We start from the raw sequence: 18,946 nt of genomic DNA, 5'->3' as shown, positions 1-18,946 counted from the left end.
TAAGTCGTCGGCGAAATGTGCTCATTCGCTTGTGTGCGACGTCAAGCTCTAAATAAGGCTGTCACTAGCGTGAGCGTTGCGTGAGCGTCGTGTAAAGTCGTCTGCGTGGGTGAGTGCCATGTTTGGGGAGCGTTTCGTAGTTTGCGCAGTGCAATGGAGACGCGGAAAGTTGTTGTGGCCCAGTCTTTTGCAGTTGGACGACAAGAGTGGTACACAGTAGTAAAGTGCGAGGCAGTGAGTTGGCATGAACAGTCGAGTGCACAATGGGTCTTCAGATGTGCTTGTTACCTCAGGTGCTGTGTGATTGTCGACATGGAGTGAAAACGGAGCAACTTGTGACTGTCCCTTCAATTTAAGACGTTAAAAACGGACGGAATTTGCAGTCGTAATACCAGAGCATCGAAACTACTTGGAACTCTTGCGTATGTGAACGTGTCCGCGCCTTTGTACTCTGGTCCCTTCACCCCTGCAAACCAACCAACCATCGCGTCCGTGCACATAAGAGTAGCAAAGAACGGAGATCAGCGCAGCTTGCTTGTGCTTGGGGGCGTAGCTCAGTTGGTAGAGCGTTCGCTTTGCATGTGAAAGGTCCCGGGTTCAAGCCCCGGCGCCTCCATGTTTTGTGGTCAGTGCGTGGTAAGTGTTGGTCGCGGCGAGCCTAAAGACACGCAAGATGTTGCAAAGCCAGCGTCACAGACTCGTATACCGACGTAAGGAGAGCAAGACGTAAATGTGAGGACCGGCTGTTGTCGAGGTGTCATCGAGTGCAAATCTGCCTTAGGTATAACGGCCTAACCTCAATGAAGTCTAGAGAGTGGACAACACGTTCGTCTACCTCAGAGCGTTGGCCGAACGCTATTTTCGACGTCGTGCGTGCCACTTTGATTTTGGCCAACTACGATTCGATACAGAATGCAGGAAACCTGAAAGACACCCTCACGGACACATTGAGAGTAGTGTTTGTCAGCGGAATAATGGGAGTGCAAGGGTCTGTGTCATTGATATGGCTGTATGTAGCGCAGTTCGTCAGCAGGGGGCGTAGCTCAGATGGTAGAGCGCTCGCTTAGCATGCGAGAGGTACTGGGATCGATACCCAGCGCCTCCAGAATTTTTAACACACCAACATGCGCACACTGCCATGCAAGTGGAATAATTCACAGCCAGAAAATGTGTCAAGGCAGATACGAGCCAACGATTAGCAGCCACAATTGGCAAGCGTGCTGTAATGCGCACGAAGCACCCTCCTCCCACCACTACACTTAATTTAGAAACAGTACAAGTGTTCCCATAAGATTCTCAAACCTATGTCGCAAAGATCAGCCTTGCGCCGAATTCACAAAAATCCCACTGCACATTCCAATTCTTGACGTGCAGTCGGCTGCTACTGGTGTTGCTAGTTGTGACTGCTGATGACAGATGCCGTAGCAATCAATTCATGGAGTGAGTTGTATGTTTTGCGATACTCTGTCTCTGACAAGCAAGCAGAGGTGACATAGGCGCGAACACAGGAAGCTTGCAGCCCCTCGCTGCCTGCAGACACCGAACAGCCACACTAGGAGGGCGGCCTAAGTCGTCGGCGAAATGTGCTCATTCGCTTGTGTGCGACGTCAAGCTCTAAATAAGGCTGTCACTAGCGTGAGCGTTGCGTGAGCGTCGTGTAAAGTCGTCTGCGTGGGTGAGTGCCATGTTTGGGGAGCGTTTCGTAGTTTGCGCAGTGCAATGGAGACGCGGAAAGTTGTTGTGGCCCAGTCTTTTGCAGTTGGACGACAAGAGTGGTACACAGTAGTAAAGTGCGAGGCAGTGAGTTGGCATGAACAGTCGAGTGCACAATGGGTCTTCAGATGTGCTTGTTACCTCAGGTGCTGTGTGATTGTCGACATGGAGTGAAAACGGAGCAACTTGTGACTGTCCCTTCAATTTAAGACGTTAAAAACGGACGGAATTTGCAGTCGTAATACCAGAGCATCGAAACTACTTGGAACTCTTGCGTATGTGAACGTGTCCGCGCCTTTGTACTCTGGTCCCTTCACCCCTGCAAACCAACCAACCATCGCGTCCGTGCACATAAGAGTAGCAAAGAACGGAGAACAGCGCAGCTTGGTTGTGCTTGGGGGCGTAGCTCAGTTGGTAGAGCGTTCGCTTTGCATGTGAAAGGTCCCGGGTTCAAGCCCCGGCGCCTCCATGTTTTGTGGTCAGTGCGTGGTAAGTGTTGGTCGCGGCGAGCCTAAAGGCACGCAAGATGTTGCAAAGCCAGCGTCACAGACTCGTATACTGACGTAAGGAGAGCAAGACGTAAATGTGAGGACCGGCTGTTGTCGAGGTGTCATCGAGTGCAAATCTGCCTTAGGTATAACGGCCTAACCTCAATGAAGTCTAGAGAGTGGACAACACGTTCGTCTACCTCAGAGCGTTGGCCGAACGCTATTTTCGACGTCGTGCGTGCCACTTTGATTTTGGCCAACTACGATTCGATACAGAATGCAGGAAACCTGAAAGACACCCTCACGGACACATTGAGAGTAGTGTTTGTCAGCGGAATAATGGGAGTGCAAGGGTCTGTGTCATTGATATGGCTGTATGTAGCGCAGTTCGTCAGCAGGGGGCGTAGCTCAGATGGTAGAGCGCTCGCTTAGCATGCGAGAGGTACTGGGATCGATACCCAGCGCCTCCAGAATTTTTAACACACCAACATGCGCACACTGCCATGCAAGTGGAATATATCACAGCCAGAAAATGTGTCAAGGCAGATACGAGCCAACGATTAGCAGCCACAATTGGCAAGCGTGCTGTAATGCGCACGAAGCACCCTCCTCCCACCACTACACTTAATTTAGAAACAGTACAAGTGTTCCCATAAGATTCTCAAACCTATGTCGCAAAGATCAGCCTTGCGCCGAATTCACAAAAATCCCACTGCACATTCCAATTCTTGACGTGCAGTCGGCTGCTACTGGTGTTGCTAGTTGTGACTGCTGATGACAGATGCCGTAGCAATCAATTCATGGAGTGAGTTGTATGTTTTGCGATACTCTGTCTCTGACAAGCAAGCAGAGGTGACATAGGCGCGAACACAGGAAGCTTGCAGCCCCTCGCTGCCTGCAGACACCGAACAGCCACACTAGGAGGGCGGCCTAAGTCGTCGGCGAAATGTGCTCATTCGCTTGTGTGCGACGTCAAGCTCTAAATAAGGCTGTCACTAGCGTGAGCGTTGCGTGAGCGTCGTGTAAAGTCGTCTGCGTGGGTGAGTGCCATGTTTGGGGAGCGTTTCGTAGTTTGCGCAGTGCAATGGAGACGCGGAAAGTTGTTGTGGCCCAGTCTTTTGCAGTTGGACGACAAGAGTGGTACACAGTAGTAAAGTGCGAGGCAGTGAGTTGGCATGAACAGTCGAGTGCACAATGGGTCTTCAGATGTGCTTGTTACCTCAGGTGCTGTGTGATTGTCGACATGGAGTGAAAACGGAGCAACTTGTGACTGTCCCTTCAATTTAAGACGTTAAAAACGGACGGAATTTGCAGTCGTAATACCAGAGCATCGAAACTACTTGGAACTCTTGCGTATGTGAACGTGTCCGCGCCTTTGTACTCTGGTCCCTTCACCCCTGCAAACCAACCAACCATCGCGTCCGTGCACATAAGAGTAGCAAAGAACGGAGAACAGCGCAGCTTGGTTGTGCTTGGGGGCGTAGCTCAGTTGGTAGAGCGTTCGCTTTGCATGTGAAAGGTCCCGGGTTCAAGCCCCGGCGCCTCCATGTTTTGTGGTCAGTGCGTGGTAAGTGTTGGTCGCGGCGAGCCTAAAGGCACGCAAGATGTTGCAAAGCCAGCGTCACAGACTCGTATACTGACGTAAGGAGAGCAAGACGTAAATGTGAGGACCGGCTGTTGTCGAGGTGTCATCGAGTGCAAATCTGCCTTAGGTATAACGGCCTAACCTCAATGAAGTCTAGAGAGTGGACAACACGTTCGTCTACCTCAGAGCGTTGGCCGAACGCTATTTTCGACGTCGTGCGTGCCACTTTGATTTTGGCCAACTACGATTCGATACAGAATGCAGGAAACCTGAAAGACACCCTCACGGACACATTGAGAGTAGTGTTTGTCAGCGGAATAATGGGAGTGCAAGGGTCTGTGTCATTGATATGGCTGTATGTAGCGCAGTTCGTCAGCAGGGGGCGTAGCTCAGATGGTAGAGCGCTCGCTTAGCATGCGAGAGGTACTGGGATCGATACCCAGCGCCTCCAGAATTTTTAACACACCAACATGCGCACACTGCCATGCAAGTGGAATATATCACAGCCAGAAAATGTGTCAAGGCAGATACGAGCCAACGATTAGCAGCCACAATTGGCAAGCGTGCTGTAATGCGCACGGAGCACCCTCCTCCCACCACTACACTTAATTTAGAAACAGTACAAGTGTTCCCATAAGATTCTCAAACCTATGTCGCAAAGATCAGCCTTGCGCCGAATTCACAAAAATCCCACTGCACATTCCAATTCTTGACGTGCAGTCGGCTGCTACTGGTGTTGCTAGTTGTGACTGCTGATGACAGATGCCGTAGCAATCAATTCATGGAGTGAGTTGTATGTTTTGCGATACTATGTCTCTGACAAGCAAGCAGAGGTGACATAGGCGCGAACACAGGAAGCTTGCAGCCCCTCGCTGCCTGCAGACACCGAACAGCCACACTAGGAGGGCGGCCTAAGTCGTCGGCGAAATGTGCTCATTCGCTTGTGTGCGACGTCAAGCTCTAAATAAGGCTGTCACTAGCGTGAGCGTTGCGTGAGCGTCGTGTAAAGTCGTCTGCGTGGGTGAGTGCCATGTTTGGGGAGCGTTTCGTAGTTTGCGCAGTGCAATGGAGACGCGGAAAGTTGTTGTGGCCCAGTCTTTTGCAGTTGGACGACAAGAGTGGTACACAGTAGTAAAGTGCGAGGCAGTGAGTTGGCATGAACAGTCGAGTGCACAATGGGTCTTCAGATGTGCTTGTTACCTCAGGTGCTGTGTGATTGTCGACATGGAGTGAAAACGGAGCAACTTGTGACTGTCCCTTCAATTTAAGACGTTAAAAACGGACGGAATTTGCAGTCGTAATACCAGAGCATCGAAACTACTTGGAACTCTTGCGTATGTGAACGTGTCCGCGCCTTTGTACTCTGGTCCCTTCACCCCTGCAAACCAACCAACCATCGCGTCCGTGCACATAAGAGTAGCAAAGAACGGAGAACAGCGCAGCTTGGTTGTGCTTGGGGGCGTAGCTCAGTTGGTAGAGCGTTCGCTTTGCATGTGAAAGGTCCCGGGTTCAAGCCCCGGCGCCTCCATGTTTTGTGGTCAGTGCGTGGTAAGTGTTGGTCGCGGCGAGCCTAAAGGCACGCAAGATGTTGCAAAGCCAGCGTCACAGACTCGTATACTGACGTAAGGAGAGCAAGACGTAAATGTGAGGACCGGCTGTTGTCGAGGTGTCATCGAGTGCAAATCTGCCTTAGGTATAACGGCCTAACCTCAATGAAGTCTAGAGAGTGGACAACACGTTCGTCTACCTCAGAGCGTTGGCCGAACGCTATTTTCGACGTCGTCCGTGCCACTTTGATTTTGGCCAACTACGATTCGATACAGAATGCAGGAAACCTGAAAGACACCCTCACGGACACATTGAGAGTAGTGTTTGTCAGCGGAATAATGGGAGTGCAAGGGTCTGTGTCATTGATATGGCTGTATGTAGCGCAGTTCGTCAGCAGGGGGCGTAGCTCAGATGGTAGAGCGCTCGCTTAGCATGCGAGAGGTACTGGGATCGATACCCAGCGCCTCCAGAATTTTTAACACACCAACATGCGCACACTGCCATGCAAGTGGAATATATCACAGCCAGAAAATGTGTCAAGGCAGATACGAGCCAACGATTAGCAGCCACAATTGGCAAGCGTGCTGTAATGCGCACGAAGCACCCTCCTCCCACCACTACACTTAATTTAGAAACAGTACAAGTGTTCCCATAAGATTCTCAAACCTATGTCGCAAAGATCAGCCTTGCGCCGAATTCACAAAAATCCCACTGCACATTCCAATTCTTGACGTGCAGTCGGCTGCTACTGGTGTTGCTAGTTGTGACTGCTGATGACAGATGCCGTAGCAATCAATTCATGGAGTGAGTTGTATGTTTTGCGATACTCTGTCTCTGACAAGCAAGCAGAGGTGACATAGGCGCGAACACAGGAAGCTTGCAGCCCCTCGCTGCCTGCAGACACCGAACAGCCACACTAGGAGGGCGGCCTAAGTCGTCGGCGAAATGTGCTCATTCGCTTGTGTGCGACGTCAAGATCTAAATAAGGCTGTCACTAGCGTGAGCGTCGTGTAAAGTCGGAAAAGTCGTCTGCGTGGGTGAGTGGCATGTTTGGGGAGCGTTTCGTAGTTTGCGCAGTGCAATGGAGACGCGGAAAGTTGTTGTGGCCCAGTCTTTTGTAGTTGGACGACAAGAGTGGTACACAGTAGTAAAGTGCGAGGCAGTGAGTTGGCATGAACAGTCGAGTGCACAATGGGTCTTCAGATGTGCTTGTTACCTCAGGTGCTGTGTGATTGTCGACATGGAGTGAAAACGGAGCAACTTGTGACTGTCCCTTCAATTTAAGACGTTAAAAACGGACGGAATTTGCAGTCGCAATACCAGAGCATCGAAACTACTTGGAACTCTTGCGTATGTGAACGTGTCCGCGCCTTTGTACTCTGGTCCCTTCACCCCTGCAAACCAACCAACCATCGCGTCCGTGCACATAAGAGTAGCAAAGAACGGAGATCAGCGCAGCTTGCTTGTGCTTGGGGGCGTAGCTCAGTTGGTAGAGCGTTCGCTTTGCATGTGAAAGGTCCCGGGTTCAAGCCCCGGCGCCTCCATGTTTTGTGGTCAGTGCGTGGTAAGTGTTGGTCGCGGCGAGCCTAAAGACACGCAAGATGTTGCAAAGCCAGCGTCACAGACTCGTATACCGACGTAAGGAGAGCAAGACGTAAATGTGAGGACCGGCTGTTGTCGAGGTGTCATCGAGTGCAAATCTGCCTTAGGTATAACGGCCTAACCTCAATGAAGTCTAGAGAGTGGACAACACGTTCGTCTACCTCAGAGCGTTGGCCGAACGCTATTTTCGACGTCGTGCGTGCCACTTTGATTTTGGCCAACTACGATTCGATACAGAATGCAGGAAACCTGAAAGACACCCTCACGGACACATTGAGAGTAGTGTTTGTCAGCGGAATAATGGGAGTGCAAGGGTCTGTGTCATTGATATGGCTGTATGTAGCGCAGTTCGTCAGCAGGGGGCGTAGCTCAGATGGTAGAGCGCTCGCTTAGCATGCGAGAGGTACTGGGATCGATACCCAGCGCCTCCAGAATTTTTAACACACCAACATGCGCACACTGCCATGCAAGTGGAATATATCACAGCCAGAAAAAATGTGTCAAGGCAGATACGAGCCAACGATTAGCAGCCACAATTGGCAAGCGTGCTGTAATGCGCACGAAGCACCCTCCTCCCACCACTACACTTAATTTAGAAACAGTACAAGTGTTCCCATAAGATTCTCAAACCTATGTCGCAAAGATCAGCCTTGCGCCGAATTCACAAAAATCCCACTGCACATTCCAATTCTTGACGTGCAGTCGGCTGCTACTGGTGTTGCTAGTTGTGACTGCTGATGACAGATGCCGTAGCAATCAATTCATGGAGTGAGTTGTATGTTTTGCGATACTCTGTCTCTGACAAGCAAGCAGAGGTGACATAGGCGCGAACACAGGAAGCTTGCAGCCCCTCGCTGCCTGCAGACACCGAACAGCCACACTAGGAGGGCGGCCTAAGTCGTAGGCGAAATGTGCTCATTCGCTTGTGTGCGACGTCAAGCTCTAAATAAGGCTGTCACTAGCGTGAGCGTCGTGTAAAGTCGGAAAAGTCGTCTGCGTGGGTGAGTGGCATGTTTGGGGAGCGTTTCGTAGTTTGCGCAGTGCAATGGAGACGCGGAAAGTTGTTGTGGCCCAGTCTTTTGCAGTTGGACGACAAGAGTGGTACACAGTAGTAAAGTGCGAGGCAGTGAGTTGGCATGAACAGTCGAGTGCACAATGGGTCTTCAGATGTGCTTGTTACCTCAGGTGCTGTGTGATTGTCGACATGGAGTGAAAACGGAGCAACTTGTGACTGTCCCTTCAATTTAAGACGTTAAAAACGGACGGAATTTGCAGTCGTAATACCAGAGCATCGAAACTACTTGGAACTCTTGCGTATGTGAACGTGTCCGCGCCTTTGTACTCTGGTCCCTTCACCCCTGCAAACCAACCAACCATCGTGTCCGTGCACATAAGAGTAGCAAAGAACGGAGAACAGCGCAGCTTGGTTGTGCTTGGGGGCGTAGCTCAGCTGGTAGAGCGTTCGCTTTGCATGTGAAAGGTCCCGGGTTCAAACCCCGGCGCCTCCATGTTTTGTGGTCAGTGCGTGGTAAGTGTTGGTCGCGGCGAGCCTAAAGGCACGCAAGATGTTGCAAAGCCAGCGTCACAGACTCGTATACTGACGTAAGGAGAGCAAGACGTAAATGTGAGGACCGGCTGTTGTCGAGGTGTCATCGAGTGCAAATCTGCCTTAGGTATAACGGCCTAACCTCAATGAAGTCTAGAGAGTGGACAACACGTTCGTCTACCTCAGAGCGTTGGCCGAACGCTATTTTCGACGTCGTGCGTGCCACTTTGATTTTGGCCAACTACGATTCGATACAGAATGCAGGAAACCTGAAAGACACCCTCACGGGCACATTGAGAGTAGTGTTTGTCAGCGGAATAATGGGAGTGCAAGGGTCTGTGCCATTGATATGGCTGTATGTAGCGCAGTTCGTCAGCAGGGGGCGTAGCTCAGATGGTAGAGCGCTCGCTTAGCATGCGAGAGGTACTGGGATTGATACCCAGCGCCTCCAGAATTTTTAACACACCAACATGCGCACACTGCCATGCAAGTGGAATAATTCACAGCCAGAAAATGTGTCAAGGCAGATACGAGCCAACGATTAGCAGCCACAATTGGCAAGCGTGCTGTAATGCGCACGAAGCACCCTCCTCCCACCACTACACTTAATTTAGAAACAGTACAAGTGTTCCCATAAGATTCTCAAACCTATGTCGCAAAGATCAGCCTTGCGCCGAATTCACAAAAATCCCACTGCACATTCCAATTCTTGACGTGCAGTCGGCTGCTACTGGTGTTGCTAGTTGTGACTGCTGATGACAGATGCCGTAGCAATCAATTCATGGAGTGAGTTGTATGTTTTGCGATACTCTGTCTCTGACAAGCAAGCAGAGGTGACATAGGCGCGAACACAGGAAGCTTGCAGCCCCTCGCTGCCTGCAGACACCGAACAGCCACACTAGGAGGGCGGCCTAAGTCGTAGGCGAAATGTGCTCATTCGCTTGTGTGCGACGTCAAGCTCTAAATAAGGCTGTCACTAGCGTGAGCGTCGTGTAAAGTCGGAAAAGTCGTCTGCGTGGGTGAGTGGCATGTTTGGGGAGCGTTTCGTAGTTTGCGCAGTGCAATGGAGACGCGGAAAGTTGTTGTGGCCCAGTCTTTTGTAGTTGGACGACAAGAGTGGTACACAGTAGTAAAGTGCGAGGCAGTGAGTTGGCATGAACAGTCGAGTGCACAATGGGTCTTCAGATGTGCTTGTTACCTCAGGTGCTGTGTGATTGTCGACATGGAGTGAAAACGGAGCAACTTGTGACTGTCCCTTCAATTTAAGACGTTAAAAACGGACGGAATTTGCAGTCGTAATACCAGAGCATCGAAACTACTTGGAACTCTTGCGTATGTGAACGTGTCCGCGCCTTTGTACTCTGGTCCCTTCACCCCTGCAAACCAACCAACCATCGTGTCCGTGCACATAAGAGTAGCAAAGAACGGAGAACAGCGCAGCTTGGTTGTGCTTGGGGGCGTAGCTCAGTTGGTAGAGCGTTCGCTTTGCATGTGAAAGGTCCCGGGTTCAAACCCCGGCGCCTCCATGTTTTGTGGTCAGTGCGTGGTAAGTGTTGGTCGCGGCGAGCCTAAAGGCACGCAAGATGTTGCAAAGCCAGCGTCACAGACTCGTATACTGACGTAAGGAGAGCAAGACGTAAATGTGAGGACCGGCTGTTGTCGAGGTGTCATCGAGTGCAAATCTGCCTTAGGTATAACGGCCTAACCTCAATGAAGTCTAGAGAGTGGACAACACGTTCGTCTACCTCAGAGCGTTGGCCGAACGCTATTTTCGACGTCGTGCGTGCCACTTTGATTTTGGCCAACTACGATTCGATACAGAATGCAGGAAACCTGAAAGACACCCTCACGGGCACATTGAGAGTAGTGTTTGTCAGCGGAATAATGGGAGTGCAAGGGTCTGTGCCATTGATATGGCTGTATGTAGCGCAGTTCGTCAGCAGGGGGCGTAGCTCAGATGGTAGAGCGCTCGCTTAGCATGCGAGAGGTACTGGGATCGATACCCAGCGCCTCCAGAATTTTTAACACACCAACATGCGCACACTGCCATGCAAGTGGAATAATTCACAGCCAGAAAATGTGTCAAGGCAGATACGAGCCAACGATTAGCAGCCACAATTGGCAAGCGTGCTGTAATGCGCACGAAGCACCCTCCTCCCACCACTACACTTAATTTAGAAACAGTACAAGTGTTCCCATAAGATTCTCAAACCTATGTCGCAAAGATCAGCCTTGCGCCGAATTCACAAAAATCCCACTGCACATTCCAATTCTTGACGTGCAGTCGGCTGCTACTGGTGTTGCTAGTTGTGACTGCTGATGACAGATGCCGTAGCAATCAATTCATGGAGTGAGTTGTATGTTTTGCGATACTCTGTCTCTGACAAGCAAGCAGAGGTGACATAGGCGCGAACACAGGAAGCTTGCAGCCCCTCGCTGCCTGCAGACACCGAACAGCCACACTAGGAGGGCGGCCTAAGTCGTAGGCGAAATGTGCTCATTCGCTTGTGTGCGACGTCAAGCTCTAAATAAGGCTGTCACTAGCGTGAGCGTCGTGTAAAGTCGGAAAAGTCGTCTGCGTGGGTGAGTGGCATGTTTGGGGAGCGTTTCGTAGTTTGCGCAGTGCAATGGAGACGCGGAAAGTTGTTGTGGCCCAGTCTTTTGCAGTTGGACGACAAGAGTGGTACACAGTAGTAAAGTGCGAGGCAGTGAGTTGGCATGAACAGTCGAGTGCACAATGGGTCTTCAGATGTGCTTGTTACCTCAGGTGCTGTGTGATTGTCGACATGGAGTGAAAACGGAGCAACTTGTGACTGTCCCTTCAATTTAAGACGTTAAAAACGGACGGAATTTGCAGTCGTAATACCAGAGCATCGAAACTACTTGGAACTCTTGCGTATGTGAACGTGTCCGCGCCTTTGTACTCTGGTCCCTTCACCCCTGCAAACCAACCAACCATCGTGTCCGTGCACATAAGAGTAGCAAAGAACGGAGAACAGCGCAGCTTGGTTGTGCTTGGGGGCGTAGCTCAGCTGGTAGAGCGTTCGCTTTGCATGTGAAAGGTCCCGGGTTCAAACCCCGGCGCCTCCATGTTTTGTGGTCAGTGCGTGGTAAGTGTTGGTCGCGGCGAGCCTAAAGGCACGCAAGATGTTGCAAAGCCAGCGTCAGAGACTCGTATACTGACGTAAGGAGAGCAAGACGTAAATGTGAGGACCGGCTGTTGTCGAGGTGTCATCGAGTGCAAATCTGCCTTAGGTATAACGGCCTAACCTCAATGAAGTCTAGAGAGTGGACAACACGTTCGTCTACCTCAGAGCGTTGGCCGAACGCTATTTTCGACGTCGTGCGTGCCACTTTGATTTTGGCCAACTACGATTCGATACAGAATGCAGGAAACCTGAAAGACACCCTCACGGACACATTGAGAGTAGTGTTTGTCAGCGGAATAATGGGAGTGCAAGGGTCTGTGCCATTGATATGGCTGTATGTAGCGCAGTTCGTCAGCAGGGGGCGTAGCTCAGATGGTAGAGCGCTCGCTTAGCATGCGAGAGGTACTGGGATCGATACCCAGCGCCTCCAGAATTTTTAACACACCAACATGCGCACACTGCCATGCAAGTGGAATAATTCACAGCCAGAAAATGTGTCAAGGCAGATACGAGCCAACGATTAGCAGCCACAATTGGCAAGCGTGCTGTAATGCGCACGAAGCACCCTCCTCCCACCACTACACCTAATTTAGAAACAGTACAAGTGTTCCCATAAGATTCTCAAACCTATGTCGCAAAGATCAGCCTTGCGCCGAATTCACAAAAATCCCACTGCACATTCCAATTCTTGACGTGCAGTCGGCTGCTACTGGTGTTGCTAGTTGTGACTGCTGATGACAGATGCCGTAGCAATCAATTCATGGAGTGAGTTGTATGTTTTGCGATACTCTGTCTCTGACAAGCAAGCAGAGGTGACATAGGCGCGAACACAGGAAGCTTGCAGCCCCTCGCTGCCTGCAGACACCGAACAGCCACACTAGGAGGGCGGCCTAAGTCGTAGGCGAAATGTGCTCATTCGCTTGTGTGCGACGTCAAGCTCTAAATAAGGCTGTCACTAGCGTGAGCGTCGTGTAAAGTCGGAAAAGTCGTCTGCGTGGGTGAGTGCCATGTTTGGGGAGCGTTTCGTAGTTTGCGCAGTGCAATGGAGACGCGGAAAGTTGTTGTGGCCCAGTCTTTTGCAGTTGGACGACAAGAGTGGTACACAGTAGTAAAGTGCGAGGCAGTGAGTTGGCATGAACAGTCGAGTGCACAATGGGTCTTCAGATGTGCTTGTTACCTCAGGTGCTGTGTGATTGTCGACATGGAGTGAAAACGGAGCAACTTGTGACTGTCCCTTCAATTTAAGACGTTAAAAACGGACGGAATTTGCAGTCGTAATACCAGAGCATCGAAACTACTTGGAACTCTTGCGTATGTGAACGTGTCCGCGCCTTTGTACTCTGGTCCCTTCACCCCTGCAAACCAACCAACCATCGTGTCCGTGCACATAAGAGTAGCAAAGAACGCAGAACAGCGCAGCTTGGTTGTGCTTGGGGGCGTAGCTCAGTTGGTAGAGCGTTCGCTTTGCATGTGAAAGGTCCCGGGTTCAAACCCCGGCGCCTCCATGTTTTGTGGTCAGTGCGTGGTAAGTGTTGGTCGCGGCGAGCCTAAAGGCACGCAAGATGTTGCAAAGCCAGCGTCACAGACTCGTATACTGACGTAAGGAGAGCAAGACGTAAATGTGAGGACCGGCTGTTGTCGAGGTGTCATCGAGTGCAAATCTGCCTTAGGTATAACGGCCTAACCTCAATGAAGTCTAGAGAGTGGACAACACGTTCGTCTACCTCAGAGCGTTGGCCGAACGCTATTTTCGACGTCGTGCGTGCCACTTTGATTTTGGCCAACTACGATTCGATACAGAATGCAGGAAACCTGAAAGACACCCTCACGGGCACATTGAGAGTAGTGTTTGTCAGCGGAATAATGGGAGTGCAAGGGTCTGTGCCATTGATATGGCTGTATGTAGCGCAGTTCGTCAGCAGGGGGCGTAGCTCAGATGGTAGAGCGCTCGCTTAGCATGCGAGAGGTACTGGGATCGATACCCAGCGCCTCCAGAATTTTTAACACACCAACATGCGCACACTGCCATGCAAGTGGAATAATTCACAGCCAGAAAATGTGTCAAGGCAGATACGAGCCAACGATTAGCAGCCACAATTGGCAAGCGTGCTGTAATGCGCACGAAGCACCCTCCTCCCACCACTACACTTAATTTAGAAACAGTACAAGTGTTCCCATAAGATTCTCAAACCTATGTCGCAAAGATCAGCCTTGCGCCGAATTCACAAAAATCCCACTGCACATTCCAATTCTTGACGTGCAGTCGGCTGCTACTGGTGTTGCTAGTTGTGACTGCTGATGACAGATGCCGTAGCAATCAATTCATGGAGTGAGTTGTATGTTTTGCGATACTCTGTCTCTGACAAGCAAGCAGAGGTGACATAGGCGCGAACACAGGAAGCTTGCAGCCCCTCGCTGCCTGCAGACACCGAACAGCCACACTAGGAGGGCGGCCTAAGTCGTAGGCGAAATGTGCTCATTCGCTTGTGTGCGACGTCAAGCTCTAAATAAGGCTGTCACTAGCGTGAGCGTCGTGTAAAGTCGGAAAAGTCGTCTGCGTGGGTGAGTGGCATGTTTGGGGAGCGTTTCGTAGTTTGCGCAGTGCAATGGAGACGCGGAAAGTTGTTGTGGCCCAGTCTTTTGCAGTTGGACGACAAGAGTGGTACACAGTAGTAAAGTGCGAGGCAGTGAGTTGGCATGAACAGTCGAGTGCACAATGGGTCTTCAGATGTGCTTGTTACCTCAGGTGCTGTGTGATTGTCGACATGGAGTGAAAACGGAGCAACTTGTGACTGTCCCTTCAATTTAAGACGTTAAAAACGGACGGAATTTGCAGTCGTAATACCAGAGCATCGAAACTACTTGGAACTCTTGCGTATGTGAACGTGTCCGCGCCTTTGTACTCTGGTCCCTTCACCCCTGCAAACCAACCAACCATCGTGTCCGTGCACATAAGAGTAGCAAAGAACGGAGAACAGCGCAGCTTGGTTGTGCTTGGGGGCGTAGCTCAGCTGGTAGAGCGTTCGCTTTGCATGTGAAAGGTCCCGGGTTCAAACCCCGGCGCCTCCATGTTTTGTGGTCAGTGCGTGGTAAGTGTTGGTCGCGGCGAGCCTAAAGGCACGCAAGATGTTGCAAAGCCAGCGTCAGAGACTCGTATACTGACGTAAGGAGAGCAAGACGTAAATGTGAGGACCGGCTGTTGTCGAGGTGTCATCGAGTGCAAATCTGCCTTAGGTATAACGGCCTAACCTCAATGAAGTCTAGAGAGTGGACAACACGTTCGTCTACCTCAGAGCGTTGGCCGAACGCTATTTTCGACGTCGTGCGTGCCACTTTGATTTTGGCCAACTACGATTCGATACAGAATGCAGGAAACCTGAAAGACACCCTCACGGACACATTGAGAGTAGTGTTTGTCAGCGGAATAATGGGAGTGCAAGGGTCTGTGCCATTGATATGGCTGTATGTAGCGCAGTTCGTCAGCAGGGGGCGTAGCTCAGATGGTAGAGCGCTCGCTTAGCATGCGAGAGGTACTGGGATCGATACCCAGCGCCTCCAGAATTTTTAACACACCAACATGCGCACACTGCCATGCAAGTGGAATAATTCACAGCCAGAAAATGTGTCAAGGCAGATACGAGCCAACGATTAGCAGCCACAATTGGCAAGCGTGCTGTAATGCGCACGAAGCACCCTCCTCCCACCACTACACCTAATTTAGAAACAGTACAAGTGTTCCCATAAGATTCTCAAACCTATGTCGCAAAGATCAGCCTTGCGCCGAATTCACAAAAATCCCACTGCACATTCCAATTCTTGACGTGCAGTCGGCTGCTACTGGTGTTGCTAGTTGTGACTGCTGATGACAGATGCCGTAGCAATCAATTCATGGAGTGAGTTGTATGTTTTGCGATACTCTGTCTCTGACAAGCAAGCAGAGGTGACATAGGCGCGAACACAGGAAGCTTGCAGCCCCTCGCTGCCTGCAGACACCGAACAGCCACACTAGGAGGGCGGCCTAAGTCGTAGGCGAAATGTGCTCATTCGCTTGTGTGCGACGTCAAGCTCTAAATAAGGCTGTCACTAGCGTGAGCGTCGTGTAAAGTCGGAAAAGTCGTCTGCGTGGGTGAGTGCCATGTTTGGGGAGCGTTTCGTAGTTTGCGCAGTGCAATGGAGACGCGGAAAGTTGTTGTGGCCCAGTCTTTTGCAGTTGGACGACAAGAGTGGTACACAGTAGTAAAGTGCGAGGCAGTGAGTTGGCATGAACAGTCGAGTGCACAATGGGTCTTCAGATGTGCTTGTTACCTCAGGTGCTGTGTGATTGTCGACATGGAGTGAAAACGGAGCAACTTGTGACTGTCCCTTCAATTTAAGACGTTAAAAACGGACGGAATTTGCAGTCGTAATACCAGAGCATCGAAACTACTTGGAACTCTTGCGTATGTGAACGTGTCCGCGCCTTTGTACTCTGGTCCCTTCACCCCTGCAAACCAACCAACCATCGTGTCCGTGCACATAAGAGTAGCAAAGAACGCAGAACAGCGCAGCTTGGTTGTGCTTGGGGGCGTAGCTCAGTTGGTAGAGCGTTCGCTTTGCATGTGAAAGGTCCCGGGTTCAAACCCCGGCGCCTCCATGTTTTGTGGTCAGTGCGTGGTAAGTGTTGGTCGCGGCGAGCCTAAAGGCACGCAAGATGTTGCAAAGCCAGCGTCACAGACTCGTATACTGACGTAAGGAGAGCAAGACGTAAATGTGAGGACCGGCTGTTGTCGAGGTGTCATCGAGTGCAAATCTGCCTTAGGTATAACGGCCTAACCTCAATGAAGTCTAGAGAGTGGACAACACGTTCGTCTACCTCAGAGCGTTGGCCGAACGCTATTTTCGACGTCGTGCGTGCCACTTTGATTTTGGCCAACTACGATTCGATACAGAATGCAGGAAACCTGAAAGACACCCTCACGGGCACATTGAGAGTAGTGTTTGTCAGCGGAATAATGGGAGTGCAAGGGTCTGTGCCATTGATATGGCTGTATGTAGCGCAGTTCGTCAGCAGGGGGCGTAGCTCAGATGGTAGAGCGCTCGCTTAGCATGCGAGAGGTACTGGGATTGATACCCAGCGCCTCCAGAATTTTTAACACACCAACATGCGCACACTGCCATGCAAGTGGAATAATTCACAGCCAGAAAATGTGTCAAGGCAGATACGAGCCAACGATTAGCAGCCACAATTGGCAAGCGTGCTGTAATGCGCACGAAGCACCCTCCTCCCACCACTACACTTAATTTAGAAACAGTACAAGTGTTCCCATAAGATTCTCAAACCTATGTCGCAAAGATCAGCCTTGCGCCGAATTCACAAAAATCCCACTGCACATTCCAATTCTTGACGTGCAGTCGGCTGCTACTGGTGTTGCTAGTTGTGACTGCTGATGACAGATGCCGTAGCAATCAATTCATGGAGTGAGTTGTATGTTTTGCGATACTCTGTCTCTGACAAGCAAGCAGAGGTGACATAGGCGCGAACACAGGAAGCTTGCAGCCCCTCGCTGCCTGCAGACACCGAACAGCCACACTAGGAGGGCGGCCTAAGTCGTAGGCGAAATGTGCTCATTCGCTTGTGTGCGACGTCAAGCTCTAAATAAGGCTGTCACTAGCGTGAGCGTCGTGTAAAGTCGGAAAAGTCGTCTGCGTGGGTGAGTGGCATGTTTGGGGAGCGTTTCGTAGTTTGCGCAGTGCAATGGAGACGCGGAAAGTTGTTGTGGCCCAGTCTTTTGCAGTTGGACGACAAGAGTGGTACACAGTAGTAAAGTGCGAGGCAGTGAGTTGGCATGAACAGTCGAGTGCACAATGGGTCTTCAGATGTGCTTGTTACCTCAGGTGCTGTGTGATTGTCGACATGGAGTGAAAACGGAGCAACTTGTGACTGTCCCTTCAATTTAAGACGTTAAAAACGGACGGAATTTGCAGTCGTAATACCAGAGCATCGAAACTACTTGGAACTCTTGCGTATGTGAACGTGTCCGCGCCTTTGTACTCTGGTCCCTTCACCCCTGCAAACCAACCAACCATCGTGTCCGTGCACATAAGAGTAGCAAAGAACGGAGAACAGCGCAGCTTGGTTGTGCTTGGGGGCGTAGCTCAGTTGGTAGAGCGTTCGCTTTGCATGTGAAAGGTCCCGGGTTCAAACCCCGGATCCTCCATGTTTTGTGGTCAGTGCGTGGTAAGTGTTGGTCGCGGCGAGCCTAAAGGCACGCAAGATGTTGCAAAGCCAGCGTCACAGACTCGTATACTGACGTAAGGAGAGCAAGACGTAAATGTGAGGACCGGCTGTTGTCGAGGTGTCATCGAGTGCAAATCTGCCTTAGGTATAACGGCCTAACCTCAATGAAGTCTAGAGAGTGGACAACACGTTCGTCTACCTCAGAGCGTTGGCCGAACGCTATTTTCGACGTCGTGCGTGCCACTTTGATTTTGGCCAACTACGATTCGATACAGAATGCAGGAAACCTGAAAGACACCCTCACGGGCACATTGAGAGTAGTGTTTGTCAGCGGAATAATGGGAGTGCAAGGGTCTGTGCCATTGATATGGCTGTATGTAGCGCAGTTCGTCAGCAGGGGGCGTAGCTCAGATGGTAGAGCGCTCGCTTAGCATGCGAGAGGTACTGGGATTGATACCCAGCGCCTCCAGAATTTTTAACACACCAACATGCGCACACTGCCATGCAAGTGGAATAATTCACAGCCAGAAAATGTGTCAAGGCAGATACGAGCCAACGATTAGCAGCCACAATTGGCAAGCGTGCTGTAATGCGCACGAAGCACCCTCCTCCCACCACTACACTTAATTTAGAAACAGTACAAGTGTTCCCATAAGATTCTCAAACCTATGTCGCAAAGATCAGCCTTGCGCCGAATTCACAAAAATCCCACTGCACATTCCAATTCTTGACGTGCAGTCGGCTGCTACTGGTGTTGCTAGTTGTGACTGCTGATGACAGATGCCGTAGCAATCAATTCATGGAGTGAGTTGTATGTTTTGCGATACTCTGTCTCTGACAAGCAAGCAGAGGTGACATAGGCGCGAACACAGGAAGCTTGCAGCCCCTCGCTGCCTGCAGACACCGAACAGCCACACTAGGAGGGCGGCCTAAGTCGTAGGCGAAATGTGCTCATTCGCTTGTGTGCGACGTCAAGCTCTAAATAAGGCTGTCACTAGCGTGAGCGTCGTGTAAAGTCGGAAAAGTCGTCTGCGTGGGTGAGTGGCATGTTTGGGGAGCGTTTCGTAGTTTGCGCAGTGCAATGGAGACGCGGAAAGT

At 50.9% G+C, this 18,946-nt stretch overlaps 24 non-coding genes across 24 annotated transcripts; all 24 read left to right on the top strand.

The window, feature by feature from the left end:
* Window positions 1-543: 543 nt before the first annotated feature.
* Trnaa-ugc lies at window positions 544-616 on the top strand. Its single transcript has one exon. It is a non-coding gene; the product is annotated as a tRNA-Ala (tRNA).
* A 416-nt stretch (window positions 617-1,032) lies between these two features.
* Window positions 1,033-1,105, top strand: Trnaa-agc. Its single transcript has one exon. It is a non-coding gene; the product is annotated as a tRNA-Ala (tRNA).
* A 1,004-nt stretch (window positions 1,106-2,109) lies between these two features.
* Trnaa-ugc lies at window positions 2,110-2,182 on the top strand. The gene has a single exon. It is a non-coding gene; the product is annotated as a tRNA-Ala (tRNA).
* A 416-nt stretch (window positions 2,183-2,598) lies between these two features.
* On the top strand, window positions 2,599-2,671 carry Trnaa-agc. Its single transcript has one exon. It is a non-coding gene; the product is annotated as a tRNA-Ala (tRNA).
* A 1,004-nt stretch (window positions 2,672-3,675) lies between these two features.
* Trnaa-ugc lies at window positions 3,676-3,748 on the top strand. Its single transcript has one exon. It is a non-coding gene; the product is annotated as a tRNA-Ala (tRNA).
* Window positions 3,749-4,164: 416 nt separating this feature from the next.
* Trnaa-agc lies at window positions 4,165-4,237 on the top strand. Its single transcript has one exon. It is a non-coding gene; the product is annotated as a tRNA-Ala (tRNA).
* A 1,004-nt stretch (window positions 4,238-5,241) lies between these two features.
* Trnaa-ugc lies at window positions 5,242-5,314 on the top strand. The gene has a single exon. It is a non-coding gene; the product is annotated as a tRNA-Ala (tRNA).
* A 416-nt stretch (window positions 5,315-5,730) lies between these two features.
* On the top strand, window positions 5,731-5,803 carry Trnaa-agc. The gene has a single exon. It is a non-coding gene; the product is annotated as a tRNA-Ala (tRNA).
* A 1,002-nt stretch (window positions 5,804-6,805) lies between these two features.
* Window positions 6,806-6,878, top strand: Trnaa-ugc. The gene has a single exon. It is a non-coding gene; the product is annotated as a tRNA-Ala (tRNA).
* A 416-nt stretch (window positions 6,879-7,294) lies between these two features.
* Trnaa-agc lies at window positions 7,295-7,367 on the top strand. Its single transcript has one exon. It is a non-coding gene; the product is annotated as a tRNA-Ala (tRNA).
* A 1,004-nt stretch (window positions 7,368-8,371) lies between these two features.
* On the top strand, window positions 8,372-8,444 carry Trnaa-ugc. The gene has a single exon. It is a non-coding gene; the product is annotated as a tRNA-Ala (tRNA).
* A 416-nt stretch (window positions 8,445-8,860) lies between these two features.
* Trnaa-agc lies at window positions 8,861-8,933 on the top strand. The gene has a single exon. It is a non-coding gene; the product is annotated as a tRNA-Ala (tRNA).
* A 1,002-nt stretch (window positions 8,934-9,935) lies between these two features.
* Window positions 9,936-10,008, top strand: Trnaa-ugc. The gene has a single exon. It is a non-coding gene; the product is annotated as a tRNA-Ala (tRNA).
* A 416-nt stretch (window positions 10,009-10,424) lies between these two features.
* Window positions 10,425-10,497, top strand: Trnaa-agc. Its single transcript has one exon. It is a non-coding gene; the product is annotated as a tRNA-Ala (tRNA).
* Window positions 10,498-11,499: 1,002 nt separating this feature from the next.
* On the top strand, window positions 11,500-11,572 carry Trnaa-ugc. Its single transcript has one exon. It is a non-coding gene; the product is annotated as a tRNA-Ala (tRNA).
* A 416-nt stretch (window positions 11,573-11,988) lies between these two features.
* Trnaa-agc lies at window positions 11,989-12,061 on the top strand. The gene has a single exon. It is a non-coding gene; the product is annotated as a tRNA-Ala (tRNA).
* A 1,002-nt stretch (window positions 12,062-13,063) lies between these two features.
* Trnaa-ugc lies at window positions 13,064-13,136 on the top strand. The gene has a single exon. It is a non-coding gene; the product is annotated as a tRNA-Ala (tRNA).
* A 416-nt stretch (window positions 13,137-13,552) lies between these two features.
* Window positions 13,553-13,625, top strand: Trnaa-agc. Its single transcript has one exon. It is a non-coding gene; the product is annotated as a tRNA-Ala (tRNA).
* Window positions 13,626-14,627: 1,002 nt separating this feature from the next.
* On the top strand, window positions 14,628-14,700 carry Trnaa-ugc. The gene has a single exon. It is a non-coding gene; the product is annotated as a tRNA-Ala (tRNA).
* A 416-nt stretch (window positions 14,701-15,116) lies between these two features.
* Window positions 15,117-15,189, top strand: Trnaa-agc. Its single transcript has one exon. It is a non-coding gene; the product is annotated as a tRNA-Ala (tRNA).
* Window positions 15,190-16,191: 1,002 nt separating this feature from the next.
* On the top strand, window positions 16,192-16,264 carry Trnaa-ugc. The gene has a single exon. It is a non-coding gene; the product is annotated as a tRNA-Ala (tRNA).
* A 416-nt stretch (window positions 16,265-16,680) lies between these two features.
* Window positions 16,681-16,753, top strand: Trnaa-agc. The gene has a single exon. It is a non-coding gene; the product is annotated as a tRNA-Ala (tRNA).
* A 1,002-nt stretch (window positions 16,754-17,755) lies between these two features.
* Trnaa-ugc lies at window positions 17,756-17,828 on the top strand. The gene has a single exon. It is a non-coding gene; the product is annotated as a tRNA-Ala (tRNA).
* A 416-nt stretch (window positions 17,829-18,244) lies between these two features.
* On the top strand, window positions 18,245-18,317 carry Trnaa-agc. Its single transcript has one exon. It is a non-coding gene; the product is annotated as a tRNA-Ala (tRNA).
* The last annotated feature ends 629 nt before the right edge of the window (window positions 18,318-18,946 follow it).

This window comes from Schistocerca americana, chromosome 9 (assembly GCF_021461395.2).
Source record: "Schistocerca americana isolate TAMUIC-IGC-003095 chromosome 9, iqSchAmer2.1, whole genome shotgun sequence".
Lineage (NCBI taxonomy): Eukaryota > Metazoa > Arthropoda > Insecta > Orthoptera > Acrididae > Schistocerca > Schistocerca americana.
This window is presented reverse-complemented; position numbering and strand designations above follow the sequence as displayed.